At 38.8% G+C, this 21,415-nt stretch overlaps 1 pseudogene across 1 annotated transcript; it reads right to left on the bottom strand.

Moving 5' to 3' along the window:
- Positions 1 to 16,915: 16,915 nt before the first annotated feature.
- LOC308415168 (ARL14 effector protein-like) lies at positions 16,916 to 17,730 on the bottom strand (annotated as a pseudogene). The gene has a single exon. The product of its transcript is annotated as an ARL14 effector protein-like (transcript).
- Between the last annotated feature and the right edge of the window lie 3,685 nt (positions 17,731 to 21,415).

The following is a 21,415-nucleotide window of genomic DNA, read 5'->3' as shown; positions in this document are numbered from 1 at the left end:
AATTGAGATCTTTCTGAAACATAAATGTAGAAATCAATGAGGCAAGGTTTTAGCAGACTATAAAAGGAACATCAGATGGGTCAGGAAGAGGAAAATTAAAATGAAGGACACCTTTTGGACAGCAACAAATTCTGGGATTATTGTAGGTATGCATTCTACTAAATTGCTTTTTCTTTAAGTAGCATGTTTATTGAAATAGAATTGTATATATTTAAAATATACAAGTGGATAATATACATATATGGATAATTGTGAAATTATCTCCACACCTGAAACAAATAATGTATCTCTAATATCTCCAAAGTTTCTGTGGGTCCTCCAGGAATTTTTCCTTCTAACTTATTCTTATTTGAATTGGAAATCTCTGCCATAAGCTCCTGTGTTTATACAATGTGGACTCAGCTGGCAGGTGGTATAACCCATTTAAAGTGAAGGTGTCTACCTGCAGGAAGCGGGTCCCTGAGGGAGTGGGCCTTGAGATTTAGAGCTTAGCCATCTTCTTTTTCTGAGCTTTCTGGACCATTAAGATCTGAATGAACAGCTGCTATGGAACCAATCAATGCCATGCCATCCTCACCATGATGGGTACTATATTCTCAAACCATGGCCCAAAATATAGTTCTGTGCTTTTAAGTTGCAGAGTTAGGGGAAAGTAGAGTTCACAGAGATGAGAGAATTAACGAATACACCATTCTTTCCCCATCCTTCATCAACTTAAGAAACCTCTGGTCTTCCTCTATTGAGGAGTGTGTGTGTGTGTGTGTGTGTGTGTGTGTGTGTGTATGAAACTTTGCATTTTCCATATTCTACATAATGGAATTCTAGTGTATTATTTCTTCCTGGATTCTTAAAGTTACTAGTAACTTTGGGGGGGTTATTCAATATGAATTAATACTTTATTCCTTTTGGATAATACTCCATTGTATTAAATAAAACATCTATCTGCTAACATTATGATGAACATTTGAATTGTTTATAGATTTGGGCTATTACAAAGAAAGTTGCTTTAAGGTAGCAAAAGCAGCTCACCCCATTGTATTTCTATCTGAGAAGTCAAGAGTCTATTTCATTTCCTGCCTTACCTGATAGCCCATAGAAGAGCCTGGGTCCAAAGGCCTCACCACCCCTGGCTATAATGCCATCAAGAAGAACAGGATTTGTGAGCTATGCAGCTTGTAGCCCTGCCAGGCCTTATTGCTGTGTGGGGAGGACCTATTGCACTCCTTGGTTTTGGTACTAGGATATCCTGCAGTAAGACCAATGGCCATAAGTTGGTACAGGACAATGCCATCCTGTGCACAGAAAGGTGTTTTCCCACATGACATAATAGCATCATACTTGCCTGTCTGACAGCTTCCCTTAACCCATTAAAGGTGATGTGATTTAAGTTTAGAGGTAGGAGTTTCCTGTGCAAAGTGACGTGAATCTTTATCACAGTGTAGTCCAGTGCATGATTTAGTAAGATGTCATACAAATCTCAAAATTGTTCTTATTGGGCTTAGCCATTAGCATCTCCAGTTCAAAGGTATCCCTACCTTCAGGAGACAATTATCACAAATCACAACCAAAAACTTTTCTGCAAGCTTTTCTGACCTTGTAGACCTCACCGAGAGACTGCATAATAAGTTCTATTACCTGGATATGAAGATAGCTTTCAAGAAGGATGGAGTTCTCTGCTGCTAGGATGTGTGCTGGTGGCTACACCTAAACATTATAAAATGGGTGGGATTTGCCAGGTGCATCTTCCAGAGCCCATAGAGTTACATGTGCTGGAGCAACAACCAATGCTCCAACTTTCTGTTGTTCTTGCAGCAGCTTATGATGAAGACGGGAGACATGGAGCAAATCTGCTAAAATTCAACTCAGGAATGCATCCAGCCATGTTTGTGCTATTCAGTTTTGCCAAATGGTGTGAACTGTGCCCAGATGCATGGCAAATAAAATCCAGAACCTTACACCAGAAAAACCCAGGGCTCGGGGGACAACTAGTTCTAAATAAAGTCCATTTCAAGTTCTCACTCATGAAACAAGCGATAAATGCTCCAGAATACTGTCTCTCCTTTCCTGCTGACCACTCACTTTGGTTTACTACTCTCCCTGTGAGGTGTTCAGTTTCTAAGTATATGTAACCTGTGCACAGTGTCCTTTCTGTGCCTCCTGTAGTGTATTAGGAGGCAAATGTATTTATAACATAACAAAGGACAGAGAGAATGGGGTCCTGTGGCCTAGTGAGTCCAGGGACTGAAGCAGATGGATTCACTTGAGTTCAGGTGCTCAAACCCAGCCTGAGAAAAGATGACGAAGGGGGCAGGGAGAAAGAATGAAATTGGAAGTCAAGGAAAGACAGAGGAGGAAGCTGATACAAATGTTTATGTACAAACTATTGCAGGATTATATACTTTTGTATTTCTTGGATAAAAAAAGGATAAAATGTCTGGATTATATGGCAAACAGATACTTAAATTTTAAGAAAATCCTGGTGTTCCAAAGCTTTGACATTTTACATTTCCACAGACAGTACATGAGGATTCCAGTTGGACCACGTTCTTGCCAACCTCTGACACAGCTAATTTTGTCAGTTTTAGCAGATGGAATGGGTATGTGATGGAACACACATTCAGTGTTTGTAATTTTCATTTCCCCAATAAAGAATGAGTCCAAGGATACTTTCATATGCTTACTGCCTGCTGTCCAATGTCTCCATGGGTGAAATGTCTATGCAAATATTTCACCCAATTTGAAAAATCAGATTAATTAAATCCAATTTACATATTCTGGACATCAATATATCTGTGTATGAAGCCTTATATAGTCAAGATATAAATCTTATAACATCAAAATATCTTTCTTCTGGACTTTTGGTTGCATGTCCTGCAAACAGAAGTTTATAGATTTGATGAAGTCTAGTTAATCAGTTAACTTTTTATGAATTGTGATTTTTGTTACATCTAAAAAATATTTTCCTTAAACCAAGATCACAGGAGTTTTACCAATATTGTCTTCTAGAATATTAAGAATGGTAGATAATAATTTTAGTCTACAATAGGTAATTAATTTTATATAAAGGAAGAGGTAAACTGAACCTCATTTGCTGTGTAAGATTATGAATTTTTTGGCACAATTAGCCACTAAACGTATCACTGGACCGCTGAATGAAATTTGACCTTTACAGAAATTAAAGGTCATTATAAATACATAAGCATAATTCCAGAGTTATTTATCTTTCATTAATTTCTCTGGTTCATGTGATATTAACATATTAGCTTTTTAAAATTATTATTAAAATTCTTAATATTTAAAATTCACCTCTTCTTTTGTCAAGGATCTCTTGTATACTTCAAATTTCCATTTAAGCATTATATTCATCTCTTTGTCTCTGGGTTATTTGCGGTTTTAATTTACTTTTTCATAATTTCACAAATATTTATTTACACAACATACTTTAGTTGTACACCCTTCATAACACTGTCTCTCACCACTCAGTAAATCCCTTCTCCTCCTCTTCCTCTTTTTCTTCCTCTTCCTCCTCCTTCTCTCCTGAACTTTGGTTTCTATTTTGTTTACCCACTAAGTTTAATTAGGGTTAATTATCTAAACCCGAATAGCAGTTTTTGTCTATTAGAGCAAAGAAAAATTACCAGTGACTACAACACTGAGTTGTATGGCTCCTCCCTCTCCAAAAACCCAAAATCTCCTTATAGGTCCTCAGACACATGGGAGTGGGGTCTTATGAGCCCCTACCCAGTCAGTGATGGAATGTTGATAGGCCAGTCTTTGTTCAGGTGACCAATGTTTCTGTGAGTTAATGGGTTCAACTTGTTTGTCATGTGCAGAAAACAGCATCCGACAGCACTCTTTCACATTATCAGGCTCTTAATATTTGTTTCCATCCCTTTTGCCACTATGTTCCATGAGCTTTGATGTGTATGACACAGATATTCCATTTAGGGATGAGCACACAAAGTCCCTTATTCCCAGCACTTTGACCTGTAACTGTGGGCTTGTCCAATGATGCCATGGATCCCAAAATAATGACTCAGACATGGAACTGTTTATGAATAATTGACTAGGCCAAAAGATTTGACTTGTTACTGCTAGCTTGTAACTCGGTTACCTGGTTTATTCTATTCTAAGTCCTGCCTCATGGTTAGTTACATCTCCCCAGGTTCATGGTACCAAATTCTTCAGAGTTTGGGTGAATCTTCTCCCATGCTTGACTCTATCCCAGAATCCTATCTTTCTGCTGGAACTTTCACCTCTCATTTCCTGCCTATGCTAATAGGCCAACAGCTTTTCATTGACAGGGGATTCTTCCCCATAGTGCAAAAAAACATTCTCTCTACATTGATCTGCTATGAGTCATTGCCTTAACCTTTACCACAGCAAGTGAAAACTCTGACAAAGCTGAGGGATGCACTTATCTACGGGTATAATAATATGTATTTTGGAGAGAGTTTGAGATAATGTCCATACAGCAAAATAACACTATTAGGTTACTCCCTGGCAACTATGACCTACTAACCATAATTTGACATGAATTAAATTACTTGGGATGTATTTCTTCCATAAAGCAGGTCTCAGATTCTATCATAGAGTTGTCAACTATTCCCATGGAAGTCATGCCACTAGGGCTTCAGAGAACATATCTTGCTGGAACTATATTATTGTAACTCACAGGGTTCTCAGAATTTCAGCTTAGAGCTGGGCAAGGTCATTTTCTTCTACTGCTGCCTGCATAGAACCTTTTGACATTAGGAATGCTGGCTATTGAAAAGATGCTTCCAGGTCTGTGCCAAGAGTTATAGCCATTCCACTGTCATTGGGACATACAACATGCCGTCAGAGAACTGACCACACAGGAGCACTCTCACCCCTAAGCCCACAGGCTCACAGGGCCACAGGAGGGACAAGCTCCAGTCAGAGACAGCAAGACCAACTAACATAACAGATAACAATATGGCAAGAGACATGCACACAAACCTAAGCAAGGGAAAACAAGACAACCTGGCAACATCAAAATCTAGTTCTCCCACCACAGCTATTAATAATGGATATCCAAACACACCAGAAAAACAAGATTTAGATGTTAAATCATAGCTCATGGTGATTATACAGCGATTTAAGAAGAATATGATAACTCCCTTAAAGAAATACAGGAGAACACAGGTAAACAAGTAGAAGACCTGAAAAGGGAAACAAAAAAATTACTTAAAGAACTACAGGAAAACACAACCAAACAGGTAAAAGAATTGAACAAAACCATCCTTGGATCTAAAAATGGAAATAGAAACAAGAAAGAAATCACAAAAAGACACAACATTAGAGATAGAATACCTAGGAAAGAGATCAGGAGTCATAAATGCACCAACAGAATACAAGAGATAAAAGAGAGAATCTCAGTGTCAAAAGATACAATAGAAAACATTGACAGGGACTTCTCTGAGAGTAGCCAAAGTGCAGAGAGGTCTAGGCCTAGCATGTGAAAAAGGCACCCTTTTGGTTCAGTGGAGCCGGAATTCTGGCATAGGGACTCAGGATCCGCCCAAAAAGCCCTGGCTCAAATTTAGACACCCAGGCCCACAGTAAGACACAAGCCCTTGTCAGTGGGAGCTGGTGTTTGCCCGGGGAAGGCAGTGCTTGAAGTTCAACTATACAGAAACTCTTAATCCTAGACAAGAGAGGGGTCTGACACTTAAGCCCAGGGAGAACAAATTGGTAATCCATAGAGAGTAGAAAGTATTGTGTATTGGGAAAAGGGTCCGTAGTGGCCTAGAGAAAGAGTCAGGTGCCTGCCAGTAGTACAGGACCTGTGGGAACAGGGCTGAGCTACCAGAACAGCCTCACAAGAGCTCCCACATCTGAGCCCGCAAAGACAGAGCTGAGTCACTGCTAACAGAACTCACTGCTTGCCCATTAAAAGCCAAACACTCCAAAGCTGTTTTGTTCATGAAACCTCAAACTCTCAGGTACATGGAAGAATGGGTACCGATTACTGACAATAAGACCATGTATAATCACAGACAAAAAGATGGCAAGAGAAAAGCAAAAGAACTTAAGCAATGGAAAACAATGCAACCTGGCAACATCAGAACCCAGCTCGCACTCACAGCAAGCAGTAGAATGCCAAACATTCCAGAAACAAAAGACTCAGACCTGAAAACATACCTCAAGATGATGATGGATATCTTTGAGAAGAGCATGAATAACTCACATAAACAAGAAGGGAAGGACAACCATAAACAAATAGAAGCTTTTAAAGCAGAAACACGAAAAACGCTCAAAGAAATTAAAGAACTAGAGGAAAACAGAATCAAAGAGATGAAGGAATTGAAAATGGAAATAGGCACAATAAAGAAAACACTAAAAGAGACCAGCCTGAAGGTGGAAAACCAAAAAAAGAAACCAGGAGTCAGAGATGCAAGCATCTCCAACAGACTACAAGAGATGGAAGAGAGAATCTCAGGGGCCGAAGACAACATTGAAAACATACAAAAAACAGTCAGAGAAGATGTAAAAGCCAAAAAGTTCCTAACCCAAAATGTCCAGGAGTTCCAGGACACAATGAGAATAACAAACCTTAGAATAATAGGAATAGAAGAGGGCGAAGAATATCAACTAAGAGGCACAGTAAATAACTTCAACAAAATCATAGAAGAAAACTTCCATGCCCTTAAGAGTGAGATGACTATGAGCATAAAAGAATACAACAGAATTCCAAATAGAGTGGACCAGAAAAGAAATTCTTCCCAACACATAATAGTGAAAACATCACGTGCCCAAAACAAAGAGAGAATACTAAAAGCAGTAAGGGAAAAAAGTCATGTAACATATAAAGGCAGACCAATCAGAATCACAACCGACTTCTCAACAGATATTATGAAAGCTAGAAGATCCTGGAAAGGTTATGAAACAATTGGAATTAATAGACATCTAAGGAATATTTCACCCTAAAACAAAAAAAATACACCGTTTTCTCAGCACCTCACAGTATCTTCTCCAAAATTGACCATATAATCAGGCATAAAGCAAGTCTCAATAGATATAATAATATTGAAATACTGCCATGCATCCTATCAGGTAACCATAGACTAAGGCTGGTCTTTAATACCAACAAAGACAACAATAAAAAGCCCATATACAAATGGAAACGGAACAACGCTCTATTAAACGATAGCATGGTCAAAGAAGAAATAAATAAAAAAATTAACGATTTTCTAGAATTTAATGAAAATAAAAACATACCCAAACCTAAGAAATTTAATTAAAGCAGTACTAAGAGGAAAATTCATAGCTCTGAGTGTGAGCAAAAAGAAGCTAGAGACAGCATACACTAGCAACTTGACAGCACAGTTGAAAGCTCTAGAAAAAAAAAAAAAAAAAGCAGATACACCCAAGAGGAGTAGATGGCAAGAAATAATGGAACTCAGAGCAGAAATTTACCGAATAGAAACAAAAAGAACCATTCAAAGAATCAACAAAACCAAGAACTAGTTCTTTGAGAAAATTAACAAATTGATAAACCCTTAGCCAGACTAAGTAGAGGGCAAAGACAGAGTATCCAAATTAAAAACATCAGAAAGGAAAGTGAAGAAATAACGACTGAAACTGAGGAAATTCAAGAAATCATCAGATTCTACTACAAAAGCCTATATTCAACAAAACTGGAAAATCTGGAGGAAATGGATGAATTCCTATACAGATACCAGATACTAAAGTTAAACCAGGACCAGGGAAACCACCTAAATAATCCCATAAAAACTAAAGAAATAGAAGCAGTCATCAAAAGCCTCCCAACCAAAAAAAGCCCAGGTCCAGATGGGTTCAGTGCAGAATTCTATCAGACATTTATTGATGACCGAATACCAATACTCTCCAAACTTTTCCACAAAATAGAGCCAGATGGAACACTATCTAACTCAGTTTTGAAGGACACAGTAACCCTCATTCCTAAACCACACAAAGACCCTACAAGGAAAGAGAACTTCAGACCAGTCTGTCTTTTGAACATTGATGCAAAAATACTCAACAAAATCCTTGCAAACCAAATCCAAGAACACATAAAACTGATCATTCAGCATGATCAAGTTGGCATCATCCCTGGGATGCAGGGATGGTTTAATATACGGAAATCCATCAATGTAATCCACCATATAAACAAACTCAAAGAACAAAGCCACATGGTCATCTCACTAGATGCTGAGAAAGCATTTGACAAAATTCAACACCCCTTCATGTTAAAAGTCCTGGAAAGAACAGGAATCCAAGGTCCATACTTAAACTTAATACAAGCAAACCAACATCTAACATCAAACTGAATGGCGAGAAACTTGAAGCAATCCCACTAAAATCAGGGACTTGACAAGGCTGCCCACTCTCCCCCTACCTATTCAACATAGTACTGGAAGTCCTGGCTGGAAAAATTAAACAGCAAAAGGAAATCAAAGGGATAAAAATCAGAAAGGAAGAAGTAAAAATAACACTATTTTCAGAGGACATGATAGTGTACTTAAGTGACCCCACAAATTCCACCAAAGAACTCCTACAGCTGATAAACAAGTTCATCAAAGTGGCTGGGTGTAAAATTAACTCAAACAGATCAGTATCCTTCCTCTACTAAAAGGACAAACATGGGGAGAAAGAAATCAGGGAAAAGATTCCTTTCACAATAGCCACAAACAATATGATATACATTGGTGGGACTCTAACTAAGCAAGTTAAGGACCTGTATGACAAGAACTTCAAATCTCTAAAGAAGGAAATCGAGGAAGATCTCAGAAAATGGAAAAATCTCCCATGATCATAGATTGGAAGGATAAACATTGTAAAAATTGCCATCTTACCAAAAGCAATCTACAGATTCAATGCAATCCCCATCAAAATTCCAACCCAATTCTTCACAGAGTTGGAAAGAACAATGTGCAATTTCATCTGGAATAACTAAAAACTTAGAATAGCAAAATCCATCCTCAACAACAAGAAAACATCTGACCTCAAGCTATATTACAAGGCAATTGTGTTAAAAACTGCATGGTACTGGTACAGAAATAGGGACGTGGATCAATGGAATAGAATAGAAGATCCAAAAATAAACCCTGACATATATGGTCACTTGATTTTTGAGAAAGGAGCTGTAACATTCAATGGAAAAAGGACAGCCTCTTCAATAAATGATATTGGTTCAACTGGCACTCAACATGAAGAATGAAAATAGACCCTTTCTTATCTTTTGTACAAATCTCAAGTGTAAGTGGGCCAAAATTCTACACATTAAACCAGGAACACTAGAACTATTAGAAGAAAAAGTAGGGAAATCCTTAGAACACAGGCACAGAGGAAAATTTCCTGAACTGAACACCACTGACTCATTCTCTAAAGTCAAAGATTGACAAATGAGACTTAATGAGATTGCAAAGTTTCTGTAAGGCTAAGGACATTGTCAAGAAACTAAATGGCAGCCAACAGATTGGGAAAAGTTCTTTACCAACCCCACATCTGATAGAGGCCTAATATCCAAGTTTTACAAAGAACTCAAGAAGTTAGACACCAGAGAATCCAACAACCCTATTAAATGTGGGTTACAGAGCTAAACAAAAAGTTCTCAAATGAGGAATAGCAAGTGGCTGAGAAACATCTAAGGAAGTGCTTGACATCCTTAGTCATTAGGGAAATGCAAATAAAAACAACCCTGATATGCCACAGTCAGAATGGCTAAGATCAAAAAGTCACATGACAGCAGATGTTGGCAAGGATGTGGAGAAAGAGGAACACTTCTCCACTGTTGGTGGGATTGCAAGCTGGTACAATGACTCTGTAAATAAGTCTGGTAGTTCCTCATAAAACTGGACATAGTACTACCTGAGGGCCCAGCTATACCACTCCTGGGCATATACCCAAAAATTCTCCAACATGTAACAAAGACACATGTTCCACCATAGAAGCCTTCTTTCTTTACCTTTTTATTTCTTACTACCTTAAATTTTTTATTTACTTTATGATTATTGTTTTTTGAGACAGTCTCACTACATAGCCCAGGCTGTCTTGAAACTCACAGAAATCCAGTTGATCTGCCTCCCCATTGCTGGCCAAAAGTGTACCTGGGTTGATAGGTTTTTAAGGTTATCAACAGTCTTGGTTTTTGCTATGCGGTGGTTTCGGATCTACAGTTATGCCTCCTCCGGCATGTAGCTGCTGCTCCAGTTGTCTGCACAGTCATGGGAGCAGGCTCATCTAGATGATGCAATTCACACTGTACTCTGTGCTCTCCTGAGAGGTGTCTTAATATTTTTATGGTAAGTTTATCTGTATACTTGTAACAGTCCTCTGAACAATCCAGCAGAGGGTCTTTGTAGCAGGGTGTGAGCCTGTTACTTTGCTTTGACTCATGAGAAAGGTAACAAATTCATCCAAGACAGTAGGTAAAACAGTAGCTCTTGCTCATTAGAAATCACCCAGAAATAACATGTTAGCTAACTTGTAAGTAGTGTTTTGCAATCCAACTTTCATTATTGCTGTTGACCAAAATGATGCTGTGTTTCATTTAGGTTGAATAATATTTTCAGGTATTGTGAGTAACGGACTCTTGTTTACTGTCTTTGATATGTCATCTTCAGGTGAGATCACAGGAATTGTTTATTGGCCACTAAGAAAGTTTTACTATAAAATATTAATGGCTGTTCAAGTTTAATGGATACTTTAAGTTCAAACTCATTAGATACTTCCAAATTTTAAAAATATCACAACTTGTTTAGTTTACTTGTTTACTAAACAATCATTTTATTTAAGTATTTGAAAGGTAAGAAAGGAATAAATATATAATGAGAAGAAAAACTGAAAATGCAAAGTCACATAGCTGGAGAGATGGCTCAGTGGCTAAGAGCACTGTCTGCTCTTCCAGAGGTCCTGAGTTCAATTCCCAGCAACCACATGGTGGCTCACAACTATCTGGAATGTTATCTGATGCCCTCTTTTGGTGTGTCTTAAGACAGTTACAGTGTACTTATATACATTAAATAAATAAATACATCTTTAAAAATGTAAAGTGAAATAAAATTAGTTAGATCACTGAAAACCAGGAGTAACAATATAAGGAGTAATTCTGACTTCACACATCCCGGGGTAAAAGGTAGATCCAGTTTCTCCTTCCTAAAGTTGACGAATTCCTTTTAAAACCTATGAATCAACCTGATCTGGTGGCTCATACCTTCGATAATCCTAGCACATGGGAGGCAGGAGCAGGTGGATCCTTGGGAGTTCCAGGATAGCCAGAGCGACATAACAAGACCCTCTATTAAAATAAAACCAAAGACCAACCCTACGAAATAGCATGTGACTCAGCTTCTCTGTTGACCTTGTTTCAGCCATGTAATTTTATAATTAACTGATCAATTTGAGGTACTGAGACCTTAACTTACATTTAGAAACTGATCTACATCCCTAGACCTGCGGTTATTACTACTATAGTTTTTTTTTTTTAAATATTTTGAGACAAGGTCTTAACACATTGCCTAGGCTGGCCTTGAACTGATGCTGTAGCCTCCTCCTGTGCACCTGGGATTACAGTCCTGGGCCACTGGACCTATCTGAAATTTGAAATGTAAAAAGCAGAACTATCTCAAATAAGACAGGTTTGTTGTCTAGAAGAAAGCACGGATAGAATGATTTTTGTTTTGGTTTTGGAATAGAAACTTCTTACATAGGAATTCTGCCCAACAGACTAAGATTTCCGAAGCCTTTGACAATCGCTTAGGAGCTTCATGGTGAGCCGTAAAGCAAGTAAGCCATAAATCTGGTGAGCCGTAGAGCAGATGAGCTGTAGTGCAGGTGAGCCGTAAAGCAGGTAAGCCGTAGAGCAGGTGAGCTATATAGTTCAGGTGAGCCGTAAAGCAGGTGAGTTATTGGACCAATGTTGGAATGAAGCAATGTGGCCGACACTGAGACTCATGGACCATAACCCCATGGACCTGAGACTAACTCAGTTTCTGTCATCGTCATTCAACATCACTGCGCAATGGTGAAGAAGTCGTGAAGATCATCTGGCCTGTCCTTTATGTTCAATGGTAAGTATTTGCTAGAAGACCACAACCAGGGAACTTCTGTTTTCTTCATGTGTGTTGCTTAGGGCTACGGTCGAACAGGACTGTAGGATGTGCATGTTACAAGCGGGGGTAGGAGTAGATTGGCTTACATGCTTCCTGCTAAGTAGTCCACAGGAGCTGTCTGCATGCTGGAAAGGCAGTGAGTCTGGGGGCAGACCCAGTTCAGCACCAAAAGCCTGGGAGATTCCTGGAGTGCTGTAGTAAAAATATTTGGGTTCCTTCCCGCCTTAATGGTTATGCTCCCAGATGAAAGCCACACATACAGCCTTTATATTCTAATATACCTTGGGTGGGCGTTACAGTAGCTAAGCAACTGCCTACCCTCCGTGCTATTAGGATCGACTTTCCTACCAGTAACTCCAAGTTACTACTTACTAATTTTTATCTTCCGTCTGGGATGCTCAATTGACCGGCCCACATGGACACATGTTTTATGGCTCAGCTATTCCACTGAGCCCTCCTTCTTCCTCTTGAAGGTACATTTTTCCCCTGGAGGCTCCTTCCTCTTTCAGCAGCCTTCTTTCTAATAGCCAAAAGCTGAAAAGAACCCAGATATCCTTCAACAGAGGAATGGATACAAAAAATGTGGTACATTTACACAATAGAGTACTACTCAGCTATTAAAAACAATGATTACATGACATTTTTTTGGCAAATGGATGGATCTCGAAAAAAATCATCCTGAGTGAGGTAACCCAATCACCCAAACACACCCATGGTATGCATTCATCGATATTAGCCCAACAGTTCAGATTACTCAAGATACAATTCCCAGATCACATGAAGTTCAGTAATAAAGATGACCAAAGTGTAAATATTCCAGTCCTTCTTAGAAGGGGGAACAAAAATATTCTCAGGAGAAAACACAGGCAAAGTTTGGAGCAGAGACTGAAGGAAAGACTATCCAGGAAGTCCCCTACCTGGGATCTAGCCCATATAGAGCCACCAAACCCAGACAACATTGCTGATGCCAAGAAGTGTATTCTGACTGGTGGAGCCTGATATAGATGTCTCCTGAGATGCTTTGCCAGAGCATGATAAAACAGAGGTAGATGGTCGCAGCCAACCATTCAACTGAGAATGGAGTCCTTAATGGAGGAGTTTGAGAAAGAATTGAGGGAGTTGAAGGGGTGTGCAACCCCAGAAGAATAACAATACCAACCAATCAGAACTTCCAGGGACTAAATCACTATCCAAGGTAGACATGGATAGACCCATGGCTCCAGCTGCATAAGTAACAGAGGATGGCCTTGTTGGACATCAATGGGATGAATAGCCCTTCATCCTTTATTCTCAGGTGTAGGAGAATGTCAGGGAGGGAATGCGGGAGGAAGTGGATGAGTGAGTGAACGCCTTCATAGAAACAGGGAAGGAGGAGGGGAGGGAGGTATGGAGGGGAATCTGGGGAAAAGAATAACATTTGAAATGTAAATATAATATATCCAATAAAATAAAGAATTGTTTTTGCTATTCTGGGTTTTGTTGGCTTTTCAGGATGAGTTTGAGAATTGCTCTTTTCATGTCTTTGAAAAGTTGTGTGAGAATTTTGATAGGGATTGCACTGAATCTGAAAATTGCTTTTAGTAGGATGGCCATGTTTTAGTATGTTAATTATGCCAATCCATGAGCATGGGAGATCTGTCCATTTTTCTGAGATCTTCAGTTTCTTTCTTGAGAAAATTGAAGTTATTGTCATACAAATCTTTTATTTATTTTATAGCAAAATTATCTGCAGTTTTGTCTACTTTACTATGATGTCATAACTTTATTTTTTATAGATGAAAGTTGCATGTTTTATGTCTTAGTTGGGGTATTCATTGCTGTGATAAAAACACTATGACCAAAAGTAGTATGAGGTAGAAAATACTTATTTTCTCTCATATTTTATAGACAACAACTCAAAGAAGCAACCTAGAGTCATGAGCTAATGCAGAGGCCATGGAGGAGTGCTGCCTACTTGTTTGCTCCTCAATGGCTTGCTCAGCCTGCTTACTTATAGAAGACAGACCCCCCCCCATCAATCACTAATAAAGATACTGCAGCACAGGCCAATCTTTTTTTTATCTAATTTAACTTTTAAGTTTTTTACTTATTCAATTTACAGCTCATCTTCCGGCCACTCCTCCCACAATCTGTCCCCATCACACCTCCCCTTTTTCTCTAAGTGGGTGGGGCTCCCCTGGGTATTTCTCCAGCATGGCTCTTCAAGTCTCTGAAGTTAGGTGCATCCTTTCTCACTGCCTTGAGACTAGTAAAGGCAGCCCAACTAGAAGAAGATATTCCACATATAGGCAGCAGCTTTTAGGATAACCCCATCTAGTTGTTTGGGACCCATAAGAAGAGCAAGCTTCACATCTGCTGCATAAGTAATTAGAGGCCTAGGTCTAGCCCTGTACATTCTTTGGTTGGTGGTTCAGTCTCTGTGATCCCCAAGCATCCAAGTTAGTTGACTATATTGGTCTTCCCCAAAGGCCAATCTTATAGAGACATTTTTATTTATTTGACAAGTTCCTATTCACAAATGACTCTAGTTTGTGTTGAGTTAATTTAAAATAACTGGTACACTGTATATATAGGACATTTCCTTTATCCTCTAGGCTAGAGCTATCTTGGCTATTATGAATCATACAGCAAAAATTAAAAATGGATGCACAAGTAACTTTGGTATCCTGGCTTCGAATACTCTTCATATTACACTCATTATTTTTCTTAATTGTACAATAAAATAACTGACAGAAAATAACTTAAGGGAGAAAGGGTTTGCTTCAGTTCATAGTTTGGGGCTACACCCTATCCTGATTGGGAAGAAGTGGTAGCAGAAAGCATGAAGCATCTGATCTCATTTTGTTTGCAGTCAGGAAGCAAAAACTAATGAAAGCTCCTATTTTTCCTTCTCATTCAGTCTGGAACACCAGCAAATGAAATGATTTCACCCACACCCAGGGCAAATCCTTACATCTCAATTAACTCTCTCTAAAATTTCCATTAGACACATTCTAATTCCCATCTAGCAGACAATACCAACAATCTATTAAAAATTCAAGTTTTATATAACTGAATAATATGGCAGTCTTATTTTTAGTGTTTTAAGGCTTATTTATTTTTCATTTTATTTTATATGTAGAAGTGTTTTTCCTGTGTGTATATATGTGGGCCACATGTTTCTAGTGACCACAAAAGACAGAAGACGTAATAAAATACCATAAAACTGTATTTATGGATGGTTGTGGGCGACATGTATGTGGGTGCTGAAAATCACACTTGGGTCCTCTGCAAGGTAGTAAGTGCCCTGAACCATTAGCTATCTCTTCAAACATGTTTTTCACATTTTTGAGAAGCTTCTCTACTGATTCCCACAGCAGGTATACTAGCTGATATTCTCAAGAGCAGTGTATAAAGGTTCTTGGCTCTACATCGTCAAGGAGATGTCCATAGGTATGTGGATTTATGTCTAGGTCTTCAGTTCTATGCCACCGATGAAGACTCTGCTTTTATGCCCATAATATACAATTCCATGTGGAAAAAAACAAGGCTAGCTCAAATAATCTGTACAGTAAAAGAACATCTAGAAGTATCACTATCTCTGATTTTGAACTGTACTCCAGAACTATAGTAATAAAAACATGTGGTATTGGCATAAAAAGAGACAGATGAATCAATGGAATTGAATTGAAGACTGATCTATAAAGCCACACACGTATAGATGCCTGGTTATTATTGATAAAGCAGCCAGAACTATAAAAAATGCATCCTCAACAAATAATATGGATTAACTGGGTGTTGGCATATAGAAGAATGTAACTAGATCCATATCTATCACTCAGCACAAAACTCAGGGTCGAGTGGATCAAACAATTTAGAAGAATGCGTATATATCTGTATCTGTCACCCTGCACAAAAATCAATGTCAGGTGGATAAAACACCTCCACATAAAACCAGATACACTGAACTTGATAGAAGAGAAAGTGGGGAATAACTTTGAACAAATTGGCACAGGAGACAACTTCATAAACAGAACAATAGCACAGTCACTAAGATAGACAAATAATAAACAGGACATCATGGGAAAATGTAAGGCAAAGGTCACTGTCAATAGAACCAAACAGCAGTCTACAGAATGGGAAAAGATTTTTCATCAACTCTACATCTGACAGAGGGCTAATATCTAAAATATATAAAGAACTCAAGAAGCTAGACATCAACAAAATAATCCAAGTGGAAAATGGGACAGAGATCAAAAACAGATAATTCTCAACAGAGGAGTTACAAATGGCTGAGAAAACCTTAAAGAGATGTTCAACATCCCTAGCCATCGGGCAAATGCAAATTAAAACTACTTTGATATCACCTGTCAAAATAAGATCAAAACCACAAGTGATATGGCTCATGAAGGTGTGGATGTGGAGCAAGGGGAATACTCTTCTTTTTTTTTTTTTAAATGAATTGAGAATTGGAGTTTTATTGTATTGCCTAAAGGTATTCTGAACAGCATTTGACTGGTTTGTTAGTAACACCAAACAGGAACCTTTCTAACCAATCCAGTGTTGGAGGTTACCTATTTATAATAAACAGCCTTTAATGTTAAGTTTTACCATAACATTTTCTGGGACTTCTTGCTCATTCTAGCCACTTCCCTCAGCAATGTGGGTAAGTTTCCATTATCAGGTCCCTCCAATGCACATCTGTCTTCAGAACAGCAGTGATAATCAACACTCCCACGACGAGCAGTGATGTCTCAATCAGTCACAATTCCATTTATGACTGATCCAAATTTCACTGTTCATGTCTTTGCTGTGCTTTCACCTTTGCTGGTCAATATTTAAGCGATCACTTTTGTAAAATATCTTATAGGTGACAGGGGAAATAACAGAGCATACGCTTTGCCAGCATGTTTATTATGGATTATCTCTTCTCCTTCAATCTCTATCTGCTCATACAGCCACTTGTGGTCGCAGCAGCACTTGGCCCCACATTTGGTAGAGCCACAAGTGGAACAGGCATAGAAGCATCCCAAACAGTCTTCATCCAGGCAGTCACAGAGGTTCATGCCACTGAAAATCAGCCCTGGCTGTCATACACCTACTTACTGGAATAATTTGTCAGAACCAGTGCTCACATTTTTGGTGAGCTTCCTTTTCTCCCTTTTATCATTTTCTGGAGCAAATTAAGTTTGCTTTCTTGGGTTTAGAAACTGTAGTGACCTCAGAGCTTTACCAGTTCTTCCATTTGACTCCGGTTTCTGTCTCTGGCCATCATCTGAATCAACATCCACACTTCCATTGGTGATCTGGGTATATTTTGGGCAAAGCTTCCAACCAGGTACAAACTTTGCATTCAGAAAAGTGGCATCATCTAAGTCAATTACATGCAGATTCTGTTTGGCTAGCTTTTTGTGTATGTTAAATGGGCCACAACATGACTTCCATAACTCTTCAAATCTTCCAATATAAATTTTTACGTGATGGAGACAAATTGTATTATCCCCTGAAAGTGTCATTCCAGTTTTAAGCTGAAGGAAAATCCTGTCACTTGATGACAATTCTTCAATGTCTTGAAGCCAGTGTGCCCAGTATAGGCTTTATGGCAGTCATGTGTAGTATGAAGCTGGACTCCCACCAAACAAAGATCCATGATTCTTGAATCTACCATGTTTACCCTCTTTTATTTTGTCTAGGAATCTCTTTGGTAGGTCGACAGTCATGTGGCCTGGTCCACCTGAACTGCCATGGGTCTCTGTTGGGTTCCAGAAGCACCATATCTTCTGGGAACATTCTTCTATTGCTGGTGGGAATGCAAACTGATAGAACCACTGTGGAAATCAATATGATGGTTTTTCAGAAAATGTACTTTAAGATCCAACAATTTCAAGATACCATTCTCAAGAATGGTACATCCATATACAAGGATATTTATTCAGCTGTGATCATTGCAGCTTTATTCATAATAAGCTAAAAGCTGGAAACAATCTAGGTGTCCCTCAACTGAAGAATGGAAAAAATGTGGTACATCTACACAATGGAATACTACTCAGTAGTTAAAAACAATGACATCATTAAATTTGCAGACAAATGGGTGGTACTAGAAAAGATTGTAGTGAGTGAGGTAACCCAGACACAGAAATACAAAAAAAAAAAAATGGTCTGTTCTTGCTTATAAGTGCATATTAGCTGTTGGATAAAGGATGGTCATGTTACAACACACAGACCAAGAGAGTCTAAATAATAAGAAAGTATCAAGTGGGGAATCGTGGATCTGCCTAGAAAGGGAAATAGAATAGAGTCTGTGGATCAGGATGGGATCAGGAAGATAAAAGAGACAGAACAAGAGAGTACTAGAAGAGATGCTTGGAATTGAGGGGTACGTGGGGAATGATATAGAAACCTAGTATAGTAGAAACTCCTTTGAATCTAGGAGAGTGACCCTAGGAAAGTCTCATAGTAATAGAGTAATAAAAAGCCCAAGATAGCTATTTTCTGCAACCAGACAAGGCTCCTAGCTGTAGGATTGAGACATCAACCCAGCCACAAAAAAAAAAAAAAAAAAAAAAAAAAAAAAAAAAAAAAAAATCCACTTTAGACCTACAATCTGTCCTGCTTACAAGACTTGATGGGGCAATTGTGGCCCAAAACTTGTGGGAGTGGTCAACTCATGACTGGTCCAAGTTTTGCCCCATGCCAAGAGAGTAAGCCATGGCTGACACTACCTGAATGACCAGGTAGGTACCAGAGGAAGGACATCCCCAGAGACCTGGGACAGAACCAAACAAGATTAGCAAAAAGATTTCTAACTATATTCTTCTATAGTTATAGATTGGTTTCTAACTCAGTTGTCATCTGGATCTGTGAATTGTGACGTGATTTTCTTTATTTAACACCTAGCCCAGGTGTCATCTGGCAACCAGTGCAGTAGCGGGGACCCACAGCAGAACATTAGGCAGAACCAGGGCAAGCCCACTGAAGAGGAAGAGGAAGGAGAGGGATTGAGGACACCATGAGAACATAGCCCACAGAATCAACTAAGCAGGGCTCATGGAGACTCAGAGAAACTAAAGTGATAAACACAGATGCTCTAAAGGTCTGAGCTAGGTCCTCTGCATACACTTGTGTAACCAGTTGTTCTTGTGGGACTCCTAACAGTGAGCTAGGGGGTATGGAGTGCAGTATTTTTTTATTCTTGCTACATTCATTCTTGATATGTCCAAATATCTGACAGAATAGACTTCAAACAAAACTAATCAGATAAAGAGGAACATTTCATTCCAGTCAAGAGAACAGTTAACCAAGGAGACAGTACTATCCTAAAAACATATGCACGAAACTCTGAGGAACCCAATTTCATGAAAAAAAAAAAATCTACGGCTGAATTATGAGACACAGATTAACACCAATCCATCAATAGTAGGTGATTTCAACGCTCTACTTTCTCCAATAGACAAATCATCTGGACAAAAGATAAACAGAGAAGCATAACAATAAATTAAGATAATATATCAAATAGATGTAACAGATATCTACGAACCACTCTATTGAAACACCAAAGAATTCACAGTCTACTCAGTAACACATGGAAGCTTTCCCAAAATTCACCACATCTAGGGACACAAAACAAATCAATACAAATTCAAAAAGATTGAGATCACTGTTTCCTATCTGACCTCAATGCAATAAAACTTGAAATTGACAACAAATAAATCTCTAGGAAATAGCCGAATTCCTAGTCAGTAAAAAAACTCATCAGTAAATGGTGAATGGATCAAAGAAATCAAGAATGAAATCAAATGGTTTTAATTGAAGTAGACTAATATCACATTCCTTCCTCCCTTCAGCCCCCTTCAAGTTACCCTTCCTGAAATTCCTCTCATATTCCACCCCACCACTTGCAAATTGATAGCCTCCTTTTCTTTGATTTTTATTATTACATATATGTATATTTGTGTGCATATATATGGTATATGTTTTATTGTTACATATACATACTGTTGTTTTGTTATTCGTGTGTATATGTTTTCAGGGTGGATCACTCTGCATTGAACAACCAATAAGGAGGCTCATCCCTGGGAAAGGCTAATTCTTCTCCCAGCTGTCATTAGTTGTCTGAGGTGTAACCTTGCAAAATTTCCCCTTTCATGTTAACATGTCTATTGATGCTGTCATTGTCCCAGTCTTACCCGTGTAGCTATTTTTTAGCTGGCATTGCTTCACAGCAGACAGTATTCTGCCTCTAATAATCTTCCTGCCCTCTCTTCCTTGAGAAGGTTCCTGAATCATATATGCAGAAACTGTGATATAGATGTATTCATCGAGGCTGGGCTCCCCATGATCTATCCATATTTGTGTTGTGTTTTTCTATGGCACTCCAGTTACTATATGCCTATCTCACTAGTCCTCGAAAGATGGCTCCATTTCCAGCAGCTGGAATGATTTCCCTCCTGTTGAGTGAGCCTTCAGCCCAATTTGACAGATGTTGGATATCAGCAACACATGAGTGCCATGCATATCTTAAGTAATTGTTGTGGTTCATAGGTGCCACATCTGGATAAAACTGTAATTCTCTCCTTTGGCATCTTGCTAGAATCATCTGAGTCCTCTGTTCTAAGGTTGCACTGTCTTCAGCAGTAGAGATTTGCTCACAACCCCTAATAGGCAACATTGACATTCTGTATTTTTTTTTCTTTGAGAGTTACTTGGACTGCCCTGAACATCTAGTAGAAAAGGGATTTCTTACAACAGCCATATGTTTCAAGATGGAAAAGCTGTGTTGTGGAAAGGAGAAGATTCTTCTGTGTAGAGGGACCCAGTTTTTAAGAAACAGCCAGTTCAGATGACCAGTTCGAGGCTCAGTCCTGCATCTGTGAGGGCTTGCTGTAAAGAGATCCTCCTGCTCAGCTCACGCCAAATTTCCCCAGGGAAATGCAATCCTGCAAAACACACACTTTCCAATTTTCCTGGTGAAATGAATGAAAGAAGCTTTGGGGGAATACAGCGATTTCTTGTTAGCTCCTCTTGTTTACTTTTCCATAAACTCCCAAGATGGCTTACATGTTAGCTGTTAATCACACCATCTGTTCAAACAGTGCTTCAGTAAATGACTCGATTCATACTTTTCCTCTAAAAGAATCTTTCTAAGGACAATGTTTATGTCTCTGTTATCCTTCATTTGGCAATGTAGCGTGAGATGAGCTATTTTAACTTTGCTGTCATTGTAAACATGTATTGAATTTCCCACTTCTCCGCAGCAGAAAACAGGACAACTTCTCTGTGTTCATTCCACTTGACTCTGGGCTTGGGTGGGGGTGGGGCAGCTGTGTAACCAGGCAGAG

The sequence above is a fragment of the Micromys minutus genome, assembly GCF_963924665.1.
Source record: "Micromys minutus genome assembly, chromosome: X".
Taxonomy (NCBI): domain Eukaryota; kingdom Metazoa; phylum Chordata; class Mammalia; order Rodentia; family Muridae; genus Micromys; species Micromys minutus.
Note: the sequence above shows the minus strand (reverse complement) of the source record. Positions and strands in the feature narration are given on the sequence as shown.